The 25,732-nt window shown below is 42.2% G+C and overlaps 1 long non-coding RNA gene across 2 annotated transcripts; it reads left to right on the top strand.

Annotated features, from left to right (window-relative positions):
• Positions 1-8,846: 8,846 nt before the first annotated feature.
• On the top strand, positions 8,847-24,001 carry LOC123936131. 2 transcript variants are annotated; one of them, XR_006817085.1, is made up of 3 exons: positions 8,847-8,904; positions 13,615-13,715; positions 23,954-24,001. It is a non-coding gene; the product is annotated as an uncharacterized LOC123936131 (long non-coding RNA). The 2 variants fall into 2 exon arrangements; XR_006817084.1 differs by lacking the exon at positions 23,954-24,001 and adding an exon at positions 23,324-23,362.
• The last annotated feature ends 1,731 nt before the right edge of the window (positions 24,002-25,732 follow it).

Below are 25,732 nucleotides of genomic sequence, written 5' to 3' on the forward strand. Positions count from 1 at the left end.
CTCTTCTAAATTCTTTGTATTTTGCAGCAAGATTGGGACTCACAGAAATACGTTTCAGGAAGATGTAGAAAAGGCTGTTAATTTTACTTGTATATAACTCATTAAGATATTATAACGTGCTTCAAGTTGTTTAGGTACAATTGTTTTTATCCAGCTTTATGGAGGACTAGTTGACAAGTAACATTGTAATATATTTTAATTGTACTACATGATGATTTGATATACATCATGAAAGGATTTTACCTATGAAGTCAATTAAGACATCCATCTAGGTGCAGTTATTAAAGGCATCCATTTGAGAATGAGTTTTTTTTTTATTACAATTGATCTCATACATGCCTGCTTTCAAGTGCAAAGCTTTTGCAAGATTAGCCATGTACAGTGATGATATCATTTATGGTCTTATGACTTTCCTTGTTAAATTGGTAAACAACAGAAAAGATTTTGTAAAATTAAAATCCTGAAGGTTTTTTTTTTTTTTTTTTTTTTTTTTTTGAGAGAGAGAGAGATAGTGAGCAGCAGGAGGGGCAAAGGGAGAGGGAGAGAAGCAGACTCTCCCCATTGAAGTGCAGAGCCTGACATGGGGCTTAGTCCCAGGACCCTGAGATCATGACCTGAGCCAACATCAAGAGTTGGATGCTTAACTGACTGAACCATCCAGGTGCCCCTAAAATCCTAGTTTTTGAGCAAATATCCTTAATGGGTATATAATATGGACAAAATGCATAGTGACTAGAAATGGAAATACTGCATAAAAATGATTGTCTATTCACTTCCCAAATTGAAGTAGTAAGACTAATACCATCTAGTCCCTTCATTTTAGGATACTTCATCCCCTTAACCAAGTACTATTGAAGCTCTAAAGATTGTTTAGTGAGTATGAGTAAACTGAACCTTTTCCAAATTTCCACAGTATTTTAACTGCAAAACCTGGGGACTTGATGAATTGAATTCTAGATTTACATTCACAAAAGACAAGAGTGCTGATTAGGAATCTCAGCTCTGGAATTTACTAATGCTATTAATCTCAGGAGAAACTAGTATTTAAAAAAAATAATGTATAATAGTTAATACATAAAGCATGATATGGCTTAGTTTGGCTTGTTAATGAGCTCTATAAGTATGATAATGTATTTTGCTTTCTGCAATTTATATTTTGTATACAATATGGTTTGTAAATTATTTATCCATATGTATAGGAATAGTTTATTCATTTAACTGTTGCATAATATTCCATTGGTTGAATATTATCACAACTATATTGATAACAACTTAATTACTCACTCTCTTATCAGTGGACTTTAGGTTTCTATTTGTTTGTTTTAGTTTTTCTGCCATTATGAACGTTCCTGCAATGTGTATCTGATAACCACTAAAACAATTAATTAGAAGGGAAATCAGAAAATTGGGATATCAAATATTCTCCATTAAAACATAGAGCAAAATTATTTTCAAAGCAGAAGCTTTTCAGTTGATACACTTTAATAGAACCACCTTCTGAAGGGACCGAAGAGCTCTCTTTTTAAGCCAAGTGTTAACAATATTGATCAGACACTTAGTGGAATTTCATACTGAGTGTTACTATCTATGGGTCAAGAGAAATTTAAAAGCCTATACAGAACTCACAAGATCACAAAGTAAATTAATGCTTTGGAAAATAGGACCCAGTGTTAGATTCCACACCATGATTCTTTGCCTGTGAATAAAACTTTTTTAAAAATGATTGAAGTATGATGTATCAACTTACAAGAAACTCTCTTTTGCAAGAGACCACAATAATATGTCCTACCTGGGAGAATAAGCAATTATCTACATACTAAACTTCTCGGCATTCTTCTCTATCCTGGCTTTCTATGATGCCAACTTGCATACTATATGGCCTGAATCCCTAATTGGTAGCATTTATTTAGGGTTATTAGCAAAGGACATTTAGAGGTGACTTTCATAATGAACATAGGAGTGCAAGATGGTGAAGGCCTGGGCCGACAAACCCTAATCAGGTTAACTAATCTATTTAATTAGTTTCTTTCAGTAGGGATGAAGGACTACTAAGTTCTGATGAGGCTTTAGACAGATGAGCTAGGAATATAGATTCTCTTTCAAGGAAGGAACTCAAGACTGGGAAAGCACCTTGTGACCCCTCCCTGTACCTACTCCTCCTGCTTCAGGGCTGATATCTAACTGCAGGGGTGGGGAGGAGAGGGACGCTGAAGTTGGTGAATATTTATGCCTTCACTTTTGTCAGATGTGTCTGTACAACAAATGGAACAAATGAATAATTATTTCAGTATATTAAATTATTAGGCAGACTTTTGTCAATGAGTCAAATGGAATAGTTCAAGTTAATTGAAATCTTTTGAGTGACTAGGTATTCTGGAATCCTCCTGAATCATTTCTTAGAATCTTTCCTCTTTAATTAAAAAAACCTGTTTTTAAAATAATCTCTCCTGAATGTTCAGTGATTCAACTACAAACACATTTAGCCACATAATCCATTATTATAAATGTTCATCTATAAACCTGGATATTTTAACTTTGTGTTACATTTAAAGATTAAAGACCAGTCTTAGACACACTATACCAAAGTTCTGGAATATTTGAGAGAGGAGGAAGCAGGCTCCCTGCCGAGCAGAGAGCCTAACACAGGGCTCCATCCCAGGACCCTGGGATCATGACCTGAGCTGAAGGCAGAGGCTTTAACCCACTGAGCCCCCAGGCGCCCCCATGCTTAAAACTTTTGATGACAAGTTTAAATGTTCCCCCGCCTATTTGAATATATTATAAAAATACTAGGTATTTTTGCATACTGTAGGTATAAGTAAAATACTTTTCTAAGTAAAGGACTCCATCAGACACTGATCACAATGATTTAGCTCAAAACTTGCAGAAGAAATAATTGCGTTTGGAATGAGACTAAGCTTTTAGCCAGTGTGTAACTATTTAAATCTTTTGAAAAATAAACTTGATTACACTCTTACTTATAATGTTTTATAAATTGAATTACATCAGTTATATCTTAGAATACAAAAAAATAATGCAATAATGATATGACATGTAGAAATGTGAAAATTTGTTTGTTTTAATATATCCATGTTATCCATTACTGCTTATGTTGAAGGAAGATGGTTGCCATTGAGTTTGTCTCCAAATTTCTATTCCTCCATTGTCTAGACCCAACTCGCATTTTGGTTAATTCTAATTTAATTATTTCTTGAAGATTCTTTCTGAGATATTAGTTTGAACATGATGCATAAAAAGTATCCAACTTAAGACCTACCTAGGAAAGCTTTTGAACTTTCTGCAGTTAACTTCCTTGGTAATTTTCATAGTATACGCTTAGACATTCATTCGGAAAGTAACAACAGGTCATTTATATTCTTTCTTAAGAACTAATTTATTTGTGTAGTTGGAGAGAGGGCAAAATGGTAACCTTTAGAAAATGTGGTCTGTAGTGGAGTTAGGCAAACCACAAATTTCAATACAATGGTCAAATGTGAATTGAATAAGATGGAAATCTGCTTCCCTTCCTCTCTCTCTGCCTCCCTCTATGCCTGCTTGTGATCTCTGTCTGTCAAATAAATAAATAAATAAATCTTAAAAAAAAAATAAAATGAAATGCTTAAAAACATGAACCTCTATAGTTTTGTATCCTCTTTTCAGTTAAGTAGAATCATTTTTTGAATTGTAGTCATCTTTGTCTTCATGTCTTATCATCCACATAAGATATATTTATTGTTACTTAATCATCGATAAAATAGACAAACCATAATTACCTTTACAACCATGCTACTGCAGTATAAGCGCTATTGAATACTTTCTTAATAAAAAAGTAGCATAACTTTACAATGTTGAAAAGACTACCAAGAAATATTAGTTCCTTCTTGATACAGTTAAATTTTCAATGTTATTAATTTAAAGGAGTGTTCCTGGGAATTGAAAAAAGGTCAGTGGGGGGCGCCTGGGTGGCTCAGTGGATTAAGCCGCTGCCTTCAGCTCAGGTCATGATCTCAGGGTCCTGGGATCAAGCCCCGCATCGGGCTCTCTGCTCTGCGGGGAGCCTGCTTCCTCCTCTCTCTCTGCCTGCCTCTCTGCCTACTTGTGATCTCTCTCTCTCTGTCAAATAAATGAATAAAATCTTTAAAAAAAAAAAAAGAAAAATGGTCAGTGGGGTCACTTCTAGTTTTAAAAGGAAAAATCTGTTACAACCTTTAAAATTTTTTTTTTTGCCATAAATAATGTCAAATGATTTTGGATGCCAGAAAATCTTATTTGATAGAATCAAAGATTTATTCCAAAAAGTAATTTTTTTCAGCATTAATTATTCATAATGTGAGTAAATTGTAATTTTTTAAAATTTCTCCTAGAAATTTATGCATTCACACCATTGATCATCAGGATAAGGGTTAAATACATTGTTTAGATATCAGTTTCTTGATGTTTTGAATAAATTTTTTGGCAGTTTCTTCTATTTCCTAGCTTGAGTATACAGTACGTGGCTAGCTTTCATCTCATTAAAACTCACACTATAGAAAAGATACCAGTATTTCCACTGAGAGTTATAGTAGTATCAGTTTTTGAAAAACCTCATCTCTCTATGTAAAACTATGCTGAGTTAAGAGTGAGGAATTTGCAAACTGTATAACTTCAAAGTAATTAGTGAGTTGTTCAGGGCTGCCCCTTGGATTTTTCTCTTTTTGGGAAAAACATCGGTGCCCGGAGACAGTTCAGTTTGGATATTCTACATTTAATGAATGACAATTTTAAATCCATTCCTTTTTAACACTTCCTGTAGAATTATATTTTAGATCCATTGAAGTTTGCAAATTCCTGCATATGGCATTAATAAATTATTCTTTCATTAAAAAATATTTTTAAATTTCTACTAAGGAAAAGCACTGTTGGGCTTTTCTGTGTTTTGTTTTAGGATTTAATTTATTAGAGAAAGAGAGAGAGAGCATGGAGGAGAGGGGCAGAGGGAGACACAGACTCCCTACTGAGCAGGGAGCCTGCCGTGGGCTAATGGGGCTGGATCCCAGGACTCGGATCATGACCTGAGCTGAAGGCAGATGCTTAACCAATTGAGCCACCCACACACCCCTTCCATGCTCTCTATGTTACTGTTCTTAATAAATAAGTTGAATTCAAATTTATATTTTAGAATGAAGTTATTAAAAATGTGCTTGATTGAAATTATGAAGCCATTTTTATATCACTAATTCTTATTTTGAAAGAAGTGGTAATTTGGTAACGGATATCATTGTGATCTTTATACATTTTGAGGCCTGTTGTATGTATGTATACATTCATGTTTACACATATGTTTAAAATTATTTATGATTTTTAAAATTAGTGATAGAAAGTGGCTAGCACATAAACTTTAAAAAGGAACATTATCCTTTCAATTTATTTATTTATAAAGATTTTATCTATTTGAGAGAGCAAATAGATTTTTTTTTTTTTTACCAAGAAATGGATATATAGGCTAAGAAGTAGACAAAGCGAGATAGGATTCCTGGTTTTGATGCTGAGCAAACAACTTTGGACCAATGACGAATCCTCTTTAAGTATTTTTATCCATAAAACGAAGAGGACAGTACCCTCTCATTCATAGGGTTGCTTTGAGAATATATCCAAAATTCTAAGCACAGAATATTCCTGCCTTCAAGAAATAGCGTTCACGTAAATAATCATAGGTGAAAGAAAGAGGTGAACTAGAAACAAACTGATGGTTATCAAAGGGGAGGAAGGTGAAGGGATGGGTAAAATCAGTGATGGGGATGAAGGAGGCACTTGCAATGAGGCACTGGGTATTGTATGAAAGTGTTGAATCACTATATTGTACACCTGAAACTAACATTATACTACATGTTAACTGGAATTTAAATAAAAACTAAATAGTGTTTACTATAGTGCTAGATTTGCTTCACAAAATCGTATCTTTTTGGAGATACCTTTTATCTATTTGAGAGAGAGGGGAGAGAGAGGAAATGAGCAGGGTGAGTGGCAGAAGGAGAAGCAGACTCCCAGCTGGGCAGGGAGCCTGATGTGGGGCTGGATCCCAGAACCCTGGGATCATGACCTGAGCCGAAGGCAGACACCTAACCAACCCCCAGGCATCCCCTGTCTTTCCAATTTAAATTATTAGGTGATATAACCTATTCTTTCAAAATACTATATTGCTGCAGCAATTAACCTATTACTTGACTTGGCAGAGTGTTAACAGTCAGTTACAGTCTTGCTTTCTGTTCACGAAGCAATGACCACATGCAATCTCATGCTGACTTGTCTAGCTCTTTTTTTTTTAAGATTTTATTTATTTGACAGAGATCACAAGTAGGCAGAGAGGCAGGCAAAGAGAGAGAGAGGGAAGCAGGCTTTCTGCAGAGCAGAGAGCCCGTGCGGGGCTCGATCCCAGGACTCTGAGATCACGACCTGAAGGCAGTGGTTTAACTCACTGCTACCCAGGCGCCTTGACTTGTGTAGTTCTGAGTTTAATCATTTATTTTCCAAGGGAAGTCTGAATGCACAGGTTGTAATGGTTAGGCAAGGCTTCATGAAGGATTTGGGTATACTGTAAAGGGAAGAAGGAGTTGCTTGTGGCAGAGAGCAGAGCTGGGTTGCTTGATGGGAGCATCAGCCTGCAGAATAGTAAGTTCTGTAAGTAAGTAAGTATTGTAAGTAAGTATTGTAAGTAAGTACTGTAAGTAAGTATTGACTGGACAAGGAGAAAAGCTGCAAAGAGTGGCCTGGCCACAGAAGAACGCAGTCGAAAATGGCATTGTTCGATAGGGTGGGGTCAGTTTAAGGAGAAGCACAAAAGCAAGCTTCCATGTTTTCACTTGGTTCAGTGGTGAGCTACCAAAGGCTTTTGAAGTAAGGAATGGCCTGATGAAATATTGAAGGAAGAGTCAGCAGGGTGTGGAGAGAGCAAGGCCAGGATCAAATAATCCAGGGAGGAAGGGAAGGAAGGAAGACCCAGCTTACAGGGGTGACTGGCCCAGGACTTCGGTATGCAGGGTCAAGAGCATCAGCCTGGCACATGAACTTGTGTTTCCTCGGTTATTCTATAGGAAGAATACATTATGTTCATTTTAAAATAAGTTCAATATTTTATCACTGCAGGTTGCGTGTGGTTCTTGTGATTTTCTTTACCTGGAGTATGATTAAAAGAAGAGTAGCACTAGTGGGACTGTGGGATCTTTTAAGAGGCAGTGCTGGCTTCACTCAGCTAATCTCGGTCTGATTGTGGAAGGGAGGATCCTGAGTCTGAAAAACTGATGCTTGTTTGTGATACGGGCCCTGTAAGGTGACACATTCGTGGAGGAGGGTGTGTAGACATGTACAATTTGATCTTTTTTCCCCACCAATTTATCAGGATTTCTCACTTAGTGATTTTTTGTAGGAGGGAACAAGGCATTAAAGCCATTGATACCTATCTGACATGTATTACTAGGTAATTCAGCTAGGAAACAGAAATGCTTGTGTTACTACTAATTTCTTTACCAAATAACTGATAAGACAAAAAGCAGTGTTATTCCTTTTTCCCAGAGACTTAGGAGCAAAATACCTCATTGCTGATAAAATTTCAGGACACAAAGAACCGTTTCTTCCAACTTCAGAAATTTTCCCTTGAAGAACATGCAAAACTTCTACTTCTATTAAAATATTCATAGTACACATTTGTTTGAGAACTTCCAAAGCATTTCAAATACTTAACTCCTTTGATTGACCTGGGATGGAGAGCCTGTGAGAAAAATTTAAAACAAAGATTATGAATACATAGCTGATTCTTTTAAGTTTTGTTGAATCTAGCAATCAATTCAGATAGCATAGCAAATCATTTCAAAGGTAAAATAAATGTTTCATCAAGTTGAACCTTTATTTTTTCAGAATGGCTATGCGTATAGATAAATCTGAAGTGAAAAAGGAAGGAGGGAAAGAAGGAAGGGAAAAACGAAAGCAAAGCAAGCAGACAAGCATGTTCTGTTAATTTGTTTATGTTAACAGGCTCTATTCTTAATAAAAATTATTCTGGGGGCACCTGGGTGGCTCAGTGGATTAAGCCGCTGCCTTCGGCTCAGGTCATGATCTCAGGGTCCTGGGATCGAACCCCGCATCGGGCTCTCTGCTCTGCAGGGAGACTGCTTCCTCCTCTCTCTCTGCCTGCCTCTCTGCCTACTTGTGATCTCTCTCTCTGTCAAATAAATAAATAAAATCTTAAAAAAAAAGATTTAAAAAAATAAAAATTATTCTGTTACTGACAAATGGTAATTCCTCCTCCATTGTAAAAAATAAAAATTCTAGTAAAAAATTTTGTAGTTAGAAGACTGAAAATAAAAATCACAGAAATCTTGTGATTTATGTAGGTCCGATGATAAAGCCACCCATTAACTTCCTTTTGACCCCTTCTCTTCCCCTATGCTCCAAATTCAGGTATTTTTTTTTATGGTTTTATTTATGTGTGTGTGTGTGAGAGAGAGAGAACTAATGCACATTGGGAGGGGCAGAGGGAGAGAGAGAAGCAGACTCCCTGCTAAGCAGGGAGCTCGATTCAGGACTCCATCCCAGGACACTGAGACCATGACCTGAGCCAAAGGCAGGCACTTAACTGACTGAGCTACCCAGGTGCCCTGTGGTAGAGAGCTCTGTATCTGCAACCCCCTGCCCATGCTTGATGTGCAATAAATTTTGGTCTCATGCAGGCAAGAGTGAGTGAGGAGACTTTTTCAGTTACCTGTCCTTGGTTTCCTTTTCGATAGGTTTAAAATTAGGAATGGAGCAAGACACCTGGGTAGTGATCTCAGAACAGGGTGAGAAACTCTACAAGATGATGTGCAAACAAGGAAATATGACCAAAGACAGAAAAAGAAAACTGACCACATTCCTTAAATGCTTCCTTGGAAGGTAAGGTCCATAGTCTGGGTGCATGGATTTCTTTCATATTTTCACTATGTCATGTATCAACTACCCTTCCTTCAATGATTTGCTTTTCTTCTTTAAAAAAAATATTCCGGGGCACCTGGGTGGCTCAGTGGGTTAAAGCCTCTGCCTTCAGCTCAGGTTATGATCTCAGGGTCCTGGGATCGAGCCCCGCATCGGGTTCTCTGCTCGGCGGTTAGCCTGCTTCCATCTCTCTCTCTCTGCGTACTTATCATCTCTGTCTGTCAAATGGATAAATAAAATCTTAAAAAAAAAAAAAAAACATTCCTCTGGGCATTTTTGAATATCTTTTTACTGTCAACATTTCCTGGATGATAGTGAGGTGAAGGAATGGACCTAGAGCCCGCAATCATGGAAGATTTTAGACCTCTATCCATCCATCCCTGACGTCAACAATTTCAGATGTATGGTGTTCTGAGGGGGAAGCAGACACTGGGGTCAGGCAGGGCTGGCAGGAAGCAGGTTCACTGAAGGGGGAGGAAGTCTAGCAAGGATGTGAGTACAGGGCCTACAAGTCAGAGAACCAAAGAATGTAAGACACAGAGTCCAAACCCGAGACTCATCAGCACTTTGACAACTGGGCTCAGGTTGAAGGACCATCGATGAGGAATCTGAAAAAGAGGGTCCTGCAAGGGGCCTGGCACAGAGCAACAGGCAGAGAGGTTGCCTGGGTTTTGAGCATAGACCCACTGTCAGTCCACTGGGGTCTGCGGGCAGCAGCACGTGGAAGTCCCTGCCGGGTGAAGGGTGCAGAACCAAAGGGAAGGGCGGCTGCCTTAAGCTATGCCCCGTGTTGGCTGTTTCCATATATTTCTAATCCTCAGATGCATACTCTGCATTTATAATCTTTATATTTTTTAAAGATTCAGAAACCAGCTCTCAGGGAGTTTACCAGGCCCGCCTTCATACAACCAGTGAATGCCAATGTCAACTCTGTAGAAGCAGACTGGAGTGGTAGTTCAAAGCCCACACTTCGCAGTCAGACTGTCTCCATGCAAATCTGGTCCTACCTCTGGCTAGTTGAGCGATGTGGGAAGTTTAAATGTCTTTTTCCTCTCTAAACATGAAGATGATCATAGTGCTTACCTGTAATGCCTACCAGAATGTCTTCTCGATAAGTTATGCAGATACCATAAAATAACCATAGGCCACACCGGCTGCCAACCCAGGTAGAAGAATATAAGCCAGGAAACCCTGGCCTGCAGGGCAGCATGGGGCCCCTCCTTCAGGGGCTGGGGTCCTCACAGCAGAGCACTCAGCTGCCAGTAAGCTGCTGTTGCTGTTGGTAGGCCCCCAGCTGACGGCTCTTGTGGGAGAGAAACCCACCTCTGGGGCATAACTTCCGGGGTTGTCAGAGGAACATGCCTGTTTATAGGAGTCACTTCAAGCTATAGCTTCTCACCAAGAATGTATTCATATTCCATATAGCCATCAGGAGTCATTTTGGCCATGATCAATGCTGCCTGGTAACCCAGCAGATGCCCTGCCTCCATCAGGTTCCAGGGAAACAGAGCTCCAAGGCTGACCCAGGGTCAAGTTTTCCTAATTAAAGGAGCTGGAGTCTTGTTAACTAAAGAGTTAACACGTGGGTGGAGTGTGGAGAGGGTGGCTGGGTGATGGACATTGGGGAGGGTTTGTGCTCTAATGAGCGCTGTGAAATGTGTAAGCCTGATGATTCACAGACCTGTACCCCTGGGGCAAATAATACATTATATGGTAATAATAATAATAATAATAATAATACTAAAAAAAAGAGTTAACATGATCTTACACGGCCAAAGTGCTAGTTAGTTACAATGATATGTGAGCGTTCTCCACAGTGCCTGATACACAGGAGAGACTTGGTAAATTTTAGTTTGTTCATTGTGGCTTTTTCCGTAACAGCACACTAGCTTAGTTACTAGTTACTAATTATAGACCAAGTTTGAGATTGTTTTTGACTGGATCAGGATCCTTTCGCAGAGTGTTGATGGGATCTTGTGATTTCTGTAGGTCCCATGATAAAGCCAGCCAGTAACTTCCTTTCTTATCCCTTCTCTTTCCTTCCCCTATGCTCCTAATTAATAGAAGTTCTTACGGTGTGTTCTTTTCCTCATTTTAATTTGGCATATTCAGGAATCTGCTGACATCAGAACAGAGAATGATGCTTTCGCTACATACCAACCAGCTCAACCCATTTGTCAACCACTGACGTTTCATAAGTGCTCAAAATGTGCCATACACTGTGCTGAGCTCCTGACATACATCAGCTCATTTAATCCTGTGACGGCACTGTGGAGTTGATATGCTTTTTTTTCCCCAAGATTTTACTTATTAGAGAGAGAGAGAGAGAGAGAGGGGAGCAGAGGGAAAGGGACAAGCAGACTCCATGCTGAGTGCAGAGCCCGATTTGGTGCTTGATCCCAGGTCCCTGAGATCATGACCTGAGCCAAAGGGAGATGCTTAACTGACAGAGCTACCCAGACATCATGGAATTGGTATTATTATTTTTGTGCTATTGAAGAAAAAACTGAAGTTTTACTTCTTTTTAAAATTTTCTTTCTTTTGGATGGCTTTAACAACTTCTTCTGCCTTAAAATGTACTTTTTAGACTAGATATCCATTTTTAGAATTCCATGCCCCTCGGTTATTTGACTTTAGCCATAGGTGTTGCTTTTGGTTTTGAAATAAATGGAAAAGTAATTTCCTGACACCTTGTATAGCTTGTCTTCTCTGACCTCTGTGCAAAGTTGAAACCATTCTAAAATGTATCCATTACTTTATGTAAATTTCAAATGTTATATTTTTATAACATGAGCACAATAAAGTATTTTATTGTAAAATGTTTCTCTACTTAGTGTTCTTTTACTGATACCACATGGCCCAAAAAACAGTACCAAGCTGGTGCTTTCCTGTGTTATAAAATATCATCCTACTTATCTGTGATGTGGGGCTCCACCCCACACCCCAAAATGGTGAAAGATGTGGTTTGTTCATCCTCCCTGGCCTTTCACAGCCACAGCAGATGGATGTGGTAGACAGTTCTGATGGGTGGTTTTGTGCTGGAATATTCCTTTTTTTAAGATTTTATTTATTTATTTGAGAGAGAGGGAGAATCAGAGAGAGAGAGCACAACAGGCGGGAGGGTCAAAGGGAGAAACAGATGTCTCAGTGAGCAGGGAACCCAATGTGGGGCTCGATTTCCAGACTCCAGGAACATGACCTGAGCCAAAGGCAGATGCTTAAGCGACTAGGCCACCCAGGTCCCTCCATCCCCACCCCCCAGCTGACATTTAAATTCAAGAATGAATTTATTAAAAACCGTATTTATAAAAAAAACCAAAAAACGTATTTATTTATTTGTTTATGTATTTTTAAAGGTTTTATTTATTATCTGAGAGGAGAGAGAGAGAGAGCACAAGCATCGGGAGGGGCAGAGGGAGTGGGAGCAACAGACTCCCTGCTGAGCAGAGAGCAGGAGGTGTGACTGATCCCAGGACCCCGAGATCATGACCTGAGCCAAAACAACCAACTGAGCCACCCATGTGCCCCACTAAATAACTTCAAAATTTGAAAACAGTATAGTAAAACTATTGGTGTGTACTAATTTTATATTGCTGCAGAATAAATAAATAACAACACACCTAGTGCCTTGAAAGAACATCTATTCATTAGCTCATAATTCTATACGTCAGAAAGAAGTTGAGGGGGAGCAATGCTGGGCTGTCTGCTTAGGGTCTCACAGGTCAAAATCAAGACCAACATCAAGTGCTGAGCCTTATCTTAAGGGTCTGAAGAAAAATTCACTTGCAAGCACATTCAGGTTGTTGACAGAATTCAGTCCCCCGTGATTGTAAGAATAAGTCCTACTTCTGTGCTGGCTGTTGGCCAGGACCACTCTCAGAAGCTGCCTGTGTTCCTTGGTACATGGCCCCTCTATCTTCTAAGGCAGCAGTGAGCAGTGGCTCACTGAATCTTTCTTGTGCTTTTAATTTGTCTCTTACTCTTGTGCCACCAGCCTGAGAAAACTCTCTGCTTCAAAGTGCTCAACTGACTGGGTCAAGCTCACTTGAATAATTTACATATTTTGAGGTCAACTGACTTGGAATTTTAGTTTCCTATACAAAATTCATCCATACCACTACCCAGATTAGGATTTGGTTACAAAACCAAGGGATGGGATTCTTGATAATGGGGTAAGAGAACACGTTTAGAATTCCATCTACCATATGGGGTGTGCAGTTTTTTGGGGTTTGCCTTCTTAGAGTTCAAACACACTGGTTTTCTGTGCCTAGAAAGCCATATTCCAGTCTATCTCTTATATTCAGTCATTATTATTCTGTTTATTTTGTCTGTTTGCTATCTTTAGGATCTTGTTGTATTCTCTTTACAGTTAAAACTACTCTAAGAATTTCCCTTGGTGTTTATTAGAGGTCTCAGTAAGTTGAATAGGTATTATATAATAGGGTTTAGGTAAGCATGAATGAATGGAAATGAGTTTTCTAGGATAGAGTAAAATTTAAATAATTTGGGGCTTCGCATATGTGAAAAAATGCAAGCTTAAATCCACTGCAAATATTTCTTTATATTGAGGCTCCTTCCAAAGCTGCTTGATGAAAGCATGGTAGAAATAGACTTCTTGGGGAGGCAGGTGTGGGAAAACTCTTTAACTATTTCACTGGATTTCTATTGCAGTGAATTTGTGTCATGGCTCTTGGAAATTGGAGAGATTCACAGGCCTGAGGAAGATGTACACTTTGGACAAGCATTATTAGAAAATGGAATCACCCACCATGGTAATTATTTTGTTAATTACTAAGTTATTCTCTTTGGCCACCAGTTGGAAGCATCTTGATTCTGTTAATCAATCTGGCTTATAGTAAATGTCTACATTATAGGATGCTTATGTATTTTTAACATTTCAAGTACCTAATATATATAGAACTGCAGTTCTGGGAATTTTGTGGAGTATGGGTTTATGGTGATATATTTGCTAATTTTAATGTGAATGGCTATGAAACAGGCAAAAATTAGAAATACGGGTAAGTATTTACCTGGGATAGTGGAGGAAGACATGGCAAGTTCTTTTTAATTTTTTTTATAGATTTTATTTATTTATTTGATAGACAGAGATCACAAGTAGACAGAGAGGCAGGCAAAGAGAGAGGGAAGCAGTCTCCCTGCTGAGCAGGGAGCCCGATGTGGGACTCGATCCCAGGACCCTGAGATCATGACCTGAGCCGAAGGCAGCAGCTTAACCCACTGAGCCACCCAGGCGCCCCGTGGCAAGTTCTAATTGGAGTATTTGGGGCTGCATTATGAGGGAAAGGGCCTCATGTAAGGCATTGTAGAATGAGTAGAACTCTGACAGGGCAGAAGGGAAGAAAACTGAAAACTGTTGGATGTGGGAGATGAGGAGTGAAGAGCAAGATCAGGTTACTGTGAGATTTCTGTCTGGTTGACAGGGATGATTATTCAGAAGGAGCAGGGTGGGAGAAGATAAAGGGTTTTTGTCAGGATCGTTATAAGTCATCCACAGGGGAACACCCAGCAAGAGTTTGAAAATATATGTGTAAAGCTCAGTGTATACAATCGTGGGAATCATTTCAAGAGAGCACCAGTTTCCTGAGAAGATAAGTAACAAAGAAGAATGCAGTGATAATGGGACTGAGAAGTAAAGCTTGAAGAATTTCTAATGCAAAATGTGGGAGAGGAGAAAAAGAGGGAATTATGAATAAACATAGGTATTTGACTAAGCTACTTCAATGTTCTGTTTTTTTTTTTTTTTTCCCAGTTAGAGTGGGATGAAACTGAACTAGATTCTCCCAGTTTTTCCTCACCATTCTGGGTGCCCTGTGAATTCTACCAAAATAGATCGCTAATCAGACCACTTTTGTCACTTCCAAGATCCCCACCTTCTTCCCAGTTACAACTTCTCCTTCCTTGCTCCTGCTTTTGTCCACCATCCCTATGACACAGCCTCCAGGAAACAGCTGGAGACCTTTTAAAACAAATGTAAGCGCAAAGCATTCTCCTGCTTATAATCATCTCCTGGCATCCCATTACACTCAAAGAAAAGTCTGGAACCTCTTCCTTACTATGGTCCAGATCTCTTACCATGGCCCACAAGGCCCCACATAATAGGGCCCCTGACTTCCTCTGTGAGTTGGCAAATAATGTTGTACCCAGCTCATTACACTGTGGCCCCTGTGGTTTTCTGTCTCTTCCTTAAACACTCTGGGATGAATCTTTGCTCTTGCAATTCTCATTCAGCTATTATTTATTAATTCCTAGTATATACCAGGGAGTTTTCTAGGTGCTGGAGGGACAGCACTGAATGAAATGACAAGAGTCGCAGTATTCATGACTCATGTCTTCAGTGACACTCTTTGAGAATCTTATCCTATTACCATAAACTGTGTTTTTAATTTTTGAAATTATCTTCATGAACTTATCACTCTCTAAATTATCATGCTATTTTATTTGTTTATTTATTATTTCTCTCTTTACTTCCCATATTGATTCTGGCCCCCCATCAAAATAAAAGTACTATAGGAACAGGATACGTGGAGTGCCCATCACATGTGGGTGCTCCATAAATATTTGCTCAGTGAATGAATAAAGGAGTAATTATATTGTTAGTAAATAGATGATAATAGTGATAAATTGTAGGTGATTTTGTACTTGATTCTTTAGCACCGTGAAAACATACCACATATCATCTAGTGTGCTAAAACACATCATCCAAAAATTATAGGTAAAAATGAAAAGATGTTGAGTTAGAGGACTTTCCTCTTGGATGCTTCTCTTTCCTTTCTTCTAACCCCAAGCCCAAATGTATATGTGAGTCAAGAAGGGAATATGTTGTGTTTTGTCCTGCAGTCTACTGAAGCTCAAGTAGGTGGACTATCGAGAGGTTTTACATACAATCATAGACCTTCAGAAATCTGGTGATTCCTTTCTCATTTAGGCTACGTACTTCCAGGAACTATGTCTTCCCAGTAGAGCAAAGAAGGGAAAATCTATGTATGAACTATTTGTTTATTCCTTTCCTTACTGACTCTTTCCTTCATTCTGTGTGTAAGATATTATGCTACCTAGCATAAAATTATCATGTTATGGCCTTTATTTCTTATGGCCTAATAGTTTTAACTATCTTTTTACCTTATTCATCAAGCAATCCAGGTGTTGACATATTTCCTTTCAGAAAGGTAGAAATCCACCAGGATGGGATAATTAACTTTTTGCTGAGAACACTGAGAAGGAAAACTGTATTGGTTAGCAATAGATGCTCTAACAAATTTAAACCTCAGTACAGTCCCATTCTAGAAGGTACATTTTCTCTCAGGTAAAACCAGTCACTGGTGGAGGATGTTGGAGGCACCAGGGTTTTTTGTCCTGGAAGACAGGCTCACTTTCCTTCAGTGCAGGGCTCTTAACAGTCATTTTGAAGGAGTGTTGGAGTTTTTGGATTGTTTGTTTTAAATGGGCCTGTACACTCCATGTTTTCCCTTACATTTGTGTGCATGTCCTTAGATGCAAGTCAGTTCCATGACCACTCCTTATTGCAAGAGAAAATTAGAAAAGTAGTGTAGGTTCATGCCCAAGGGAAATAAAAGCTAAACCAATTTGGTAAACAGCGATCCAATGCCTGTCACTGAAGTATAGCTCTCTGGTCAGTATATAATCTAGGGAATTATATTAAAGCCAGAGTAATTATACAAACGTGACGATGTTAATACTGATATCAGCATATAATAGTCATAAAAATGACTTGTCACTCCACCATTGACTGCTTTTTACCTTTGTCAAATCCCCATTGGACAAATTGGGGTCGGTCTATTTCTGGGTCCTTGATTCTGTTTTACTTAACTATTTTTATTCTGTTGCATTTGTCTATCCCTTCACCAACACCACACACTTTTGATTAATCTAGCTATAGATCTTGAAATTCGGTAGAAGGAATCATTTGGTTTTCTTCTTCAGTTTTATTTCTCTTCTTTTTCTAGGTTCTGAAGCAGAGAGCTTATTGTTTTGAGACGCCTTTTGTTTTTAGACAGGGAGAGACTGAGAAAGAGAGAGAGACAGGGAAGGGGTGCAGAGAGAGAGAGAGAGAGAGAGAGAGAGAGACAGGGAAGGGGTACAGAGAGAGAGAGAGAGAGAGAGAGAGAGAGATTGTTAAGCAACCTCCATGCCCAGCACCAGCACAATGCAGCTTCAGTCTCACAACCCCGAGTCTGATCATGACCCGAGTCAAAATCAAGAGTTCGACTAACTGAACTAGACACCCATATGCTCCTCCTCCTTTCAAACATATGCACTGAGTGCTCTACATTGTGCTGTTCAATGATTTAGCTGTGTCCCACAAATTTTCATATGTTGTATGTCCATTTTCCTTCACTTCAGTGCATTGAGATTCTAGCTTTGATCTTTGATCATCTAGAATGTTACTTTCTCAGTGTTTGGATATTTGTTATATTTCTCATTTGGATACCTAGTTGGCTTTTTAAAAAATTTTTTTTTTTAATATTTTATTTACGTGACAGAGAGAAGTCACACCAGACAGAGAGGCAGGCAGAGAGAGAGGAGGAAGCAGGCTCCCACTAAGCAGAAAGCCCGATGCGGGCTGGACCCAAGAACCCTGGGATCATGACCTGAGCTGAAGGCAGAGGCTTTAACCCACAGAGCCACGCAGGCGCCCCCCTAGTTTGCTTTTTAAAAAGAAACTGAGTGGAAGTGTTGGGTCACTATACTGTGCACCCAAAATGCATATTCTGCTGCTTGTTCACTGGAATTTAAATCCAGGCCTTGAACAAGAAAAGGAACTGTGAACTGTTTTCAAGAGGGAGCTCTATCATCTTCCATTCCCAACAGCGATGCAGGAGCGATCCAGTCATTCCACATGCTGCCTTGCATGGGGTAGTGGGGTCTCTCTCTCCCTCTCAGATGCATTTGTTTTGCATGATGGTGATAGGTGTGCAGTGAGAGCTCATTGGAGTTTGAATTTTAATTTCCTCGATGGCAACTTTTCATGTGATTTCCGTCTATATGCTCTTTGGTAAAGTGTTTCGGTCTTTTGCACAATTTGTTGTTTTTTTTTTTTTCTGACTGGATGGCTTGCTTATTTGGGGGTCAACTTTTGAGGTTCTCTACTTGAGAAAGGAGTGCTTTATCAGGTCTGTGGTTTGCACATATTTTCTCGAGTTTGTAGCTTACCTTTTAAAGTCTTCTTAACAAGGTGTTTCATACAGGACAGACTTCCAATTCTGATTCTTGGATCATGTCTAATAAATCAACTTTTCCTGTATGGAAAATGATTTGATGTCCAGTCGGAGGACTCTTTCCCTAGCTGTCCATTCTGGAAATTGTTTCCCTATAAGATTTATCATTGTACATGTAAGGCGGTGATAAATATTGAGTTAATTAAAAAAATTATTTTTTTTTCATTTTGAGAGAGTGAGCATGACATGAGCGGGGCTTGGGGTGGAGGGAGAAGGGAAAAGAGCATCCTTAAGTAGGCTCCCCAGTGAGCTTGGAGCCTGATTTTGTCCCGGGACCCTGAGAGCATGACAAGAGCCGAAATTAAGAGCTGGCTGCCTCAGCGACTGAGTCACCCAGGCGCCACGAGTTCAGTTTTGTACAGAGGATGAGACTTCGATTGTGGTCCTCGTCCTCTTCGTCCTCCACCTCCACCTCCTCCTCCTCTCTGCACCTCCATCTTCTTCTCCTCCTTCTTCTTTGTCTCTAGAAGTCCACTTGCTCTAGCACCATTTATTCAAAATGCTGTCACTCCTCCATTGAACTGCTTTTCCCCTTTGTCAGAATCCCATTGACATGTTGGTGGTCGGTCTCTTTCTGGGTTTGATCCTGTTCCACTTATCTATCTTTATACTGTTCCATTTGTCTATACCTTCACCAACACCACACACTCTAGATTACTGTAGCTGTAGATCTTGAAATTGGGTGGAAGAATTCCTTTGGTTTTCTTCTTTAGTTTTATTTTCTCATCTTTTTCTAGGTTCTGATGTGGAGAGCTTATTGTTTTGAGACAGGGAGAAACTGAGAGAGAGAGAGACAGGGAAGGGGTACAGAGAGAGAGAGATAGAGACGGATTATTAAGCAGCCTCCATGCCCAGCACCAGCACAATGCAGGTTCAGTCTCACAACCCCGAGTTTGATCATGACCCGAGTCAAAATCAAGAGTTGGACTAACTGACTGAGCCTCCCAGATGCTCCTCCTCCTTTCTAACATAGGCAGTGATTGCTCTACATGGTGCTGTCCATTGATTGAGCTGTGTCCCACACATTTTCATATGTTGTATGTTCATTTTCCTTCACTTCAATGCATTGAGATTTGATCTTTGATCTTTGATCATCTAGAATGTGACTTTCTCAGTGTTTGGATATTTGTTATCTTTCTCCTTTGGATACCTAGTTTGCTTTTTAAATATTTTTTTTTTAATGTTGAAATTGTACAACCGAGAAATTGATCGATAGGGTTGTCTTCCTTTCAGGTGTACAATATAGCGATTCCCCTCCCCTACCCCACCTGCTGTCAGCTCCGGTTGCAGGCACTGATGTGCCTTGGAGACTCAGGTGCACCTCCCCCACCCCTCCTCCCTTCAGCTCCTGTTGCCAGGCACTGGTTTGCGTTGGAGACGGAACCCTCGTAGGGGTTCCAAGCACTTCCTAGTGGCCCAGAAGACACTGGTGATCGGAGACCAAGCCACAAGGCTCTTTGGAGCCAGCTAGTGGCCATCCAAATGCCTCCCCACACAGTTGTGGAGCCGCTGTGGGCTGTCCTGGAGCAGCTGTGGGCTGCTGGGTTGGTGATATCCGAACGTTGGCCACATGTGCCACGAGTCTCTGGGTTTCGCTGGGAGATCCTGGTGTGCACTGCAGTGGTGGTGATCCTGGGAAAGAGTGCACTCAGCTTCCGAAGAAGAAAGGGGCAGTGTGCCCAGAACGAGGAAGTCTCTGGAAAAGGCATGGAGAAGACCGAACCGGACGCACAAGCCCGTGGAGCTGTCGCATCATCCGAGCCGAAGGCCAGTCCTCTCCCGTTCCAGCTTCTTGCTCTGGCTGCCCTGAATCAAGATGCCGGGTATTGGTCAGTGGGAAACACCACGCAACTGCTGAAGGGAGTTCGGGAAAGGCTGTTGAAGAGCCCTCAGCAGCTGCCTCCTGAAAATCCCATCTGTGGAGCAGCCCGGGAAGATGGAGAAGCCCTGGTGAGGAAAACACCAGAAGGCTTCAAGGACAGCCGTGATCTGCAGGCAAGTGCAGACCCGCTGGTTCAGGAGATTGGCAGCTGTGGACAGAGAGTGCAGGACGAGGCAGGGCAGGCAGGCAGGCCAGAGCTTCCTGAAGGAGGAGTGCGGCGGCAGGCCAGCGCTGAGGGCCAGAGCCAACAGCACACCCTCAGCCAGATCCTCCTGAAGGGGATGCATGTGCTAGAGCTGCTTGGAGATCATCTGGAAGGTGGGGGCTCAAGGAGGCAGGTGGAGACTGGCTCCTCCTCCCCTGACCACGTGCCCTCAGGCGGGAGCCCCGTGAACCAATTAAAGCCGTCCAGGGCACTGAAGAAGGCACGTCAGAGGAATGAAGAGCTCCCAAGAAACCCAACAAGCCACCAAGCTGAGCCAAGGACCTGTTCACCTACGGAACACCCTCCTGGACGGTGAGATTCCGAAGTTGCGCCTGAAGCTTGAGGCAGAGCCGAAGCTGTGCGAAGAGCACCTCAGACACCTGGAGAGAAAGATGATGGAGGAGAAGGCATGCTGCCTGCAAGTGAAGAACGAGCTTGCCAAGGTGCGCAGGAAGGTGGATGCTGCCCACTGGCACTTGGGCCTCTATAGGAACATGGCCGCCGACCTGCACGGAGAATGGCAGAAAATCTCCTCTTTGCATGAGCGGGAACGCCTCCTGGTGGAGAAGAGGAGTGAGGAGAGCCAGAAGGCTGTCCTGTGGGCAGAGAGGGAGTTCCAAAGGCTCCAGGCCCAAAACCATTGCCTCAGGCAGAAGCTGGCCAACTCTGGGCCCAAGGTCCAGCCTGTCTCCGGGGGGCCTCCTGCTCCTGCTCCTGCTGTTCCGGGCACAGCCTCCAAATACCCTCAAGGGCCAAAGGCTCCCCTGAAACCCAGGAAGCCCAAGAAGGGAGCAAGGGTGCACTGGCCAGACTCCCAAGTTCTCGGGTCCCCTGCAGGTCTGATTCCCTTGCCCAGCAGCCACCAACACTCACAACCAGAGCACAGAAGCTCCTGTGCTTACCCCTTCAGCCATACCCATGGCTCCTTTGACTTGAGATCCACCCCATCCTTTAGCCTGATGCTCCATATTCCCTGGAGCCGTATGAGTGTGAGAGAATATTTTTCAGTGTTCAGCGTAACACAAATAAAAATAAAAATATCCAATGGCTGAGACTACTGCTACTGAGAATGGATTTGATTAAGGGATTCTATGCCAAGCAAGGGACGGTTTGAAGTGTCTTTTATCGATCCCTTAATCGTCCCAATAACCCAGTGTGTCATGTCTGACTGAGGTTCAGACAGGGGAAACAACTTGCCCCAAGATCACACAGCTAGTGAATTTCAGAGCTCCCGTTCCAAACCAGGGTTGTCTAATGGTCACCTGCTGTGCCAATAACTTCTACTACAATGCCTACTACTGTTCTTCTTCTTCTTCTTCTTCTTCTTCTTCTTCTTCTTCTTCTTCTTCTTCTTCTTCTCCTTCTCCTTCTCCTTCTCCTTCTCCTTCTCCTTCTCCTTCTCCTTCTTCTTCTTCTTCTCCTTCTCCTTCTTCTTCTTCTTCTTTCTCCTCCTTCCTCCTTCCTCCTTCTTTCTTCTTCTTTCTTCTTCTTCTTCTTCTTCTTCTTCTTGTTCTTCTTCTTCTTCTTCTTCGGAGAGACAGAAAGGGTGACGGCACACACACACACAAAGGAACGCATACACATGCAGGCGGGGGAGGGGCCGAGTTAGAGAGATTCCTCGACAGGCTTGGGACTCAAGTGCTGAACCAGACGCTGGTCTGGATTTCCCAGATCACGTGATCAGCCCTGAACCGAAATCAGGAGCCAGACACTGAACTGACAGGCACCCTTGGGCAAGGAACTTCTAGGCAAGCTGCTGAAGGATCCCACAAGGGGTTGGTAAAATGTTCCCCTCGTTCATGTCTAGGATGTGATGATTCTATGCAAAGATAATAGTGCATATAATATAATCTAACATAATATATAATAATAGAAGGATGCAGAGATTATAGTGGTGGCTAGCTGAGGTCAAGTCCCAGCCAAGTAGGGAGGGCAGCCTTTAAGGGTCTCCAACGATTCCCATCTTGGGTACACATCGTTTTGTGTTCCATACTCTACCTCTTGATTCGAGTCAGAACTACTGACTCCCTTGTAAAGGACAGAATGTGGCCAAAGTGATAGGATGTCCCTTCGGAGGTGAGTTTACAAAGAGACTGGTCTCCTCTTGGGCTTGCCCGCCCTCCGTCCCTCCCTCCCTCATCTGTTCCCAGGGAAGCCAGCTGCTCCTTGGGAGCTTTATGCTGGAGAGGCCCATGGGGCAAGGAATGACTATTTCTTGCTTCCAGCCATGGAGGGCCTCTGGCTGCTCACAGCCAGCTGAGTGAGCTCAAAAGCAGACTTACCCCCAACAAGCCCGCAGATGACTGAAGATCCAGAGGCCCTCTGGACTGCAGCCTTGTGAGAGATCCTGAGCCACAGGGACCTGGCTAGTTGCACCTGGATGGCTGGCCCACAGAAACCATATCAGGTTATGAATGTTGTTTTAGGCCCATTGGTTCGGGGAAAACCTTCAAGAAAGACAGGAGTGGGAAGCCAAATGTTGGGCTTCTGACCCACCCCCCCTCTCCTGGGGTTGAAATTCCAGGGAAATCAAGAGATGGTAGAAACGCCTGAGAGATGAGGGTAAACAATGGAAGAGAGAGGACATCTAGTCTGATCGCCATGGATCTCTCTGAGAGGACATCCTCCCACTTGATCCTCCTGTGTCGAAGGGTGGCAAATGCAGGGGGAGACACCTGGCAGTGTGGTCCAAGTCGGCTGAGAGCACTCGACCCAGCCCCACAGAGCCTCCTAGAAGGCAGAGAAAGAGCCCAGAAGTTCCCTGGGGCCCCTAGAGAAGGCCCCGAGAGAATGAGATGAGTTGAAAGCCTGGGACCTGGTCGTTGGACTTCTAGACTGGAGGGGAGATGGCCTGTGGAAGGGCCACTGCCCGCAACCCCTGTTGGACCAGACCCCTCCTGTCTGCTTTGGGAGCCTGGGGGTGAATATGAGAATGAATTCATGTAGAAGAGATGGTGTTCTAATGCTTGGTTTCAACTTCTTGAAATCCTTTCAACTTCTTGAAATCGTTGACATTCCTTTTCTCCTGGTCCCCAGGACCACCATGAATGGGAAGGGGCCTTCAAAGAAGCAAGACGAGAACATCTCTTACAAGGCTGTCCAGTGTCAATATCCAACCACTGCAGTCACTTCTACCCCCTTGGCAGCCCCACTGCTTCCATCAGGACACAGATCCGTTCCTGTACAGGTTTTTGAGCAAACGTAAGTTTGGATTTCTCGCAGAGAAATGCCAAGAGTGCAATGACTGGGGTCCTAGGGTGGTTGCAAGTCTAGTTTTCAGAGAAACTGTGTGGAGGGTTGGGTCACTATCCTGTGCACCCGAAAAGCATATTCTACTGCTTGTTCCCTGGAATTTAAATCCAGGCCTTGAAAAAGAAAAGGAACTGTGAACTGTTTTCAAGAGGGAGCTCTATCATCTTCCATTCCCAACAGCGATGCAGGAGCGATCCAGTCGTTCCACATCCTGCCTTGCATTGGGGAGTGGGGTCTCTCTCTCCCTCTCGGGTGCATTTGGTTTGCATCATGCTGATAGGTGTGCAGTGAGAGCTCATTGGAGTTTGAATTTGAATTGCCCCGATGGTAACTTTTTATGGGATTTCCATCTGTATACTCTTTGGTAAAGTGTTTCGGTCTTTTGCCCATTTTTTTTGTTTTTGTTCTTTTCAGACTGGATGGCTTGCTTCTTTGGGGGTCAACTTTTGAGGTTCTCTCCTTCCAACAGGAGTCCTTTATCAGGTATGTGGTTTGCACCTATTTTCTCCCAGTTTGTAGCTCCCCTTTTGGGTCTTCTTCACAAGGTGTTTCACACATTACAGACTTCCAATTCTGATTGTTGGATCATGTCTAATGAATCAACTCTTCTTGAACGGAACATGATTTGATGTCCAGTCGGAGGATTCTTTACCTAGCTGTCCATTCTGGACATTTTTTTCCCTAGAAGATTTATCATTTTACATAGAAGGCGGTGATTAATTTTGAGTTAATTTAACAAAATTTTTTTTCTTTTTGAGAGAGTGAGCATGCGCATGAGTGGGGCGTGGGGTGGAGGGAGAAGCGAAAAGAGCATCCTTAAGCAGACTCCCCAGTGAGCTTGGAGCCTGATTTTGTCCCGGGACCCTGAGAGCATGACAAGAGCCGAAATTAAGAGCTGGCTGCCTCAGCGACTGAGTCACCCAGGCGCCACGAGTTCAGTTTTGTACAGAGGATGAGCCTTCGATTGTGGTCCTCGTCCTCCTCGTCCTCCACCTCCACCTCCTCCTCCTCTCTGCCCCTCCCTCTTCTTCTTCTCCTTCTTCTTCTTTGTCTCTGGAAGTCCACTTGCTCTAGCACCATTTCTTCAAAACGCTGTCACTCCTCCATTGAATTGCTTTTCCCCTTTGTCAGAATCCCATTGACATGTTGGTGGTTGGTCTCTTTCTGGGTTTGATCCTGTTCCACTTATCTATCTTTATACTGTTCCATTTGTCTATCCCTTCACCAACACCACACATTTTTGATTACTATAGCTGTAGATCTTGAAACTGGGTGGAAGGATTCCTTTGGTTTTCTTCTTTAGTTTTATTTTCTCATCTTTTTCTAGGTTCTGACGTGGAGAGCTTATTGTTTTGAGACAGAGAGAGAGAGAGAGAGAGAGACAGGGAAGGGGTACAGAGAGAGAGAGAGAGAGAGAGAGAGAGAGATTATTAAACAGCCTCCATGCCCAGCACCAGCACAATGCAGGTTCAGTCTCACAACCTCGAGTTTCATCATGACCCGAGTCAAAATCAAGAGTTGGACTAACTGACTGAGCCTCCCAGATGCTCCTCCTCCTTTCTAACATAGGCAGTGATTGCTCTACATGGTGCTGTCCATTGATTGTGCTGTGTCCCACACATTTTCATATGTTGTATGTTCATTTTCCTTCACTTCAATGCATTGAGATTTGATCTTTGATCTTTGATCATCTAGAAGGTTACTTTCTCAGTGTTTGGATATTTGTTCGTTTTCTCCTTTGGATACCTAGTTTGCTTTTTAAATATATTTTTTTTAATGTTGAAATTGTACTTCCGAGAAATTGATCGATAGGGTTGTCATTGTTTCAGGTGTACAATATGGCGATTCCCCTCCCCTACCCCACCTGCTGTCAGCTCCGGTTGCAGGCACTGATGTGCCTTGGAGACTCAGGTGCACCTCCCCCACCCCTCCTCCCTTCAGCTCCTGTTGCCAGGCACTGGTTTGCGTTGGAGACGGAACCCTCGTAGGGGTTCCAAGCACTTCCTCGTGGCCCAGAAGACACTGGTGATCGGAGACCAAGCCACAAGGCTCTTTGGAGCCAGCTGGTGGCCATCCAAATGCCTCCCCACACAGTTGTGGAGCCGCTGTGGGCTGTCCTGGAGCAGCTGTGGGCTGCTGGGTTGGTGATAGACGAACGTTGGCCACATGTGCCAGGAGTCTCTGGGTTTCGTT

This window comes from Meles meles, unplaced genomic scaffold, assembly GCF_922984935.1.
Source record: "Meles meles unplaced genomic scaffold, mMelMel3.1 paternal haplotype, whole genome shotgun sequence".
NCBI classification, from domain to species: Eukaryota; Metazoa; Chordata; class Mammalia; order Carnivora; family Mustelidae; genus Meles; species Meles meles.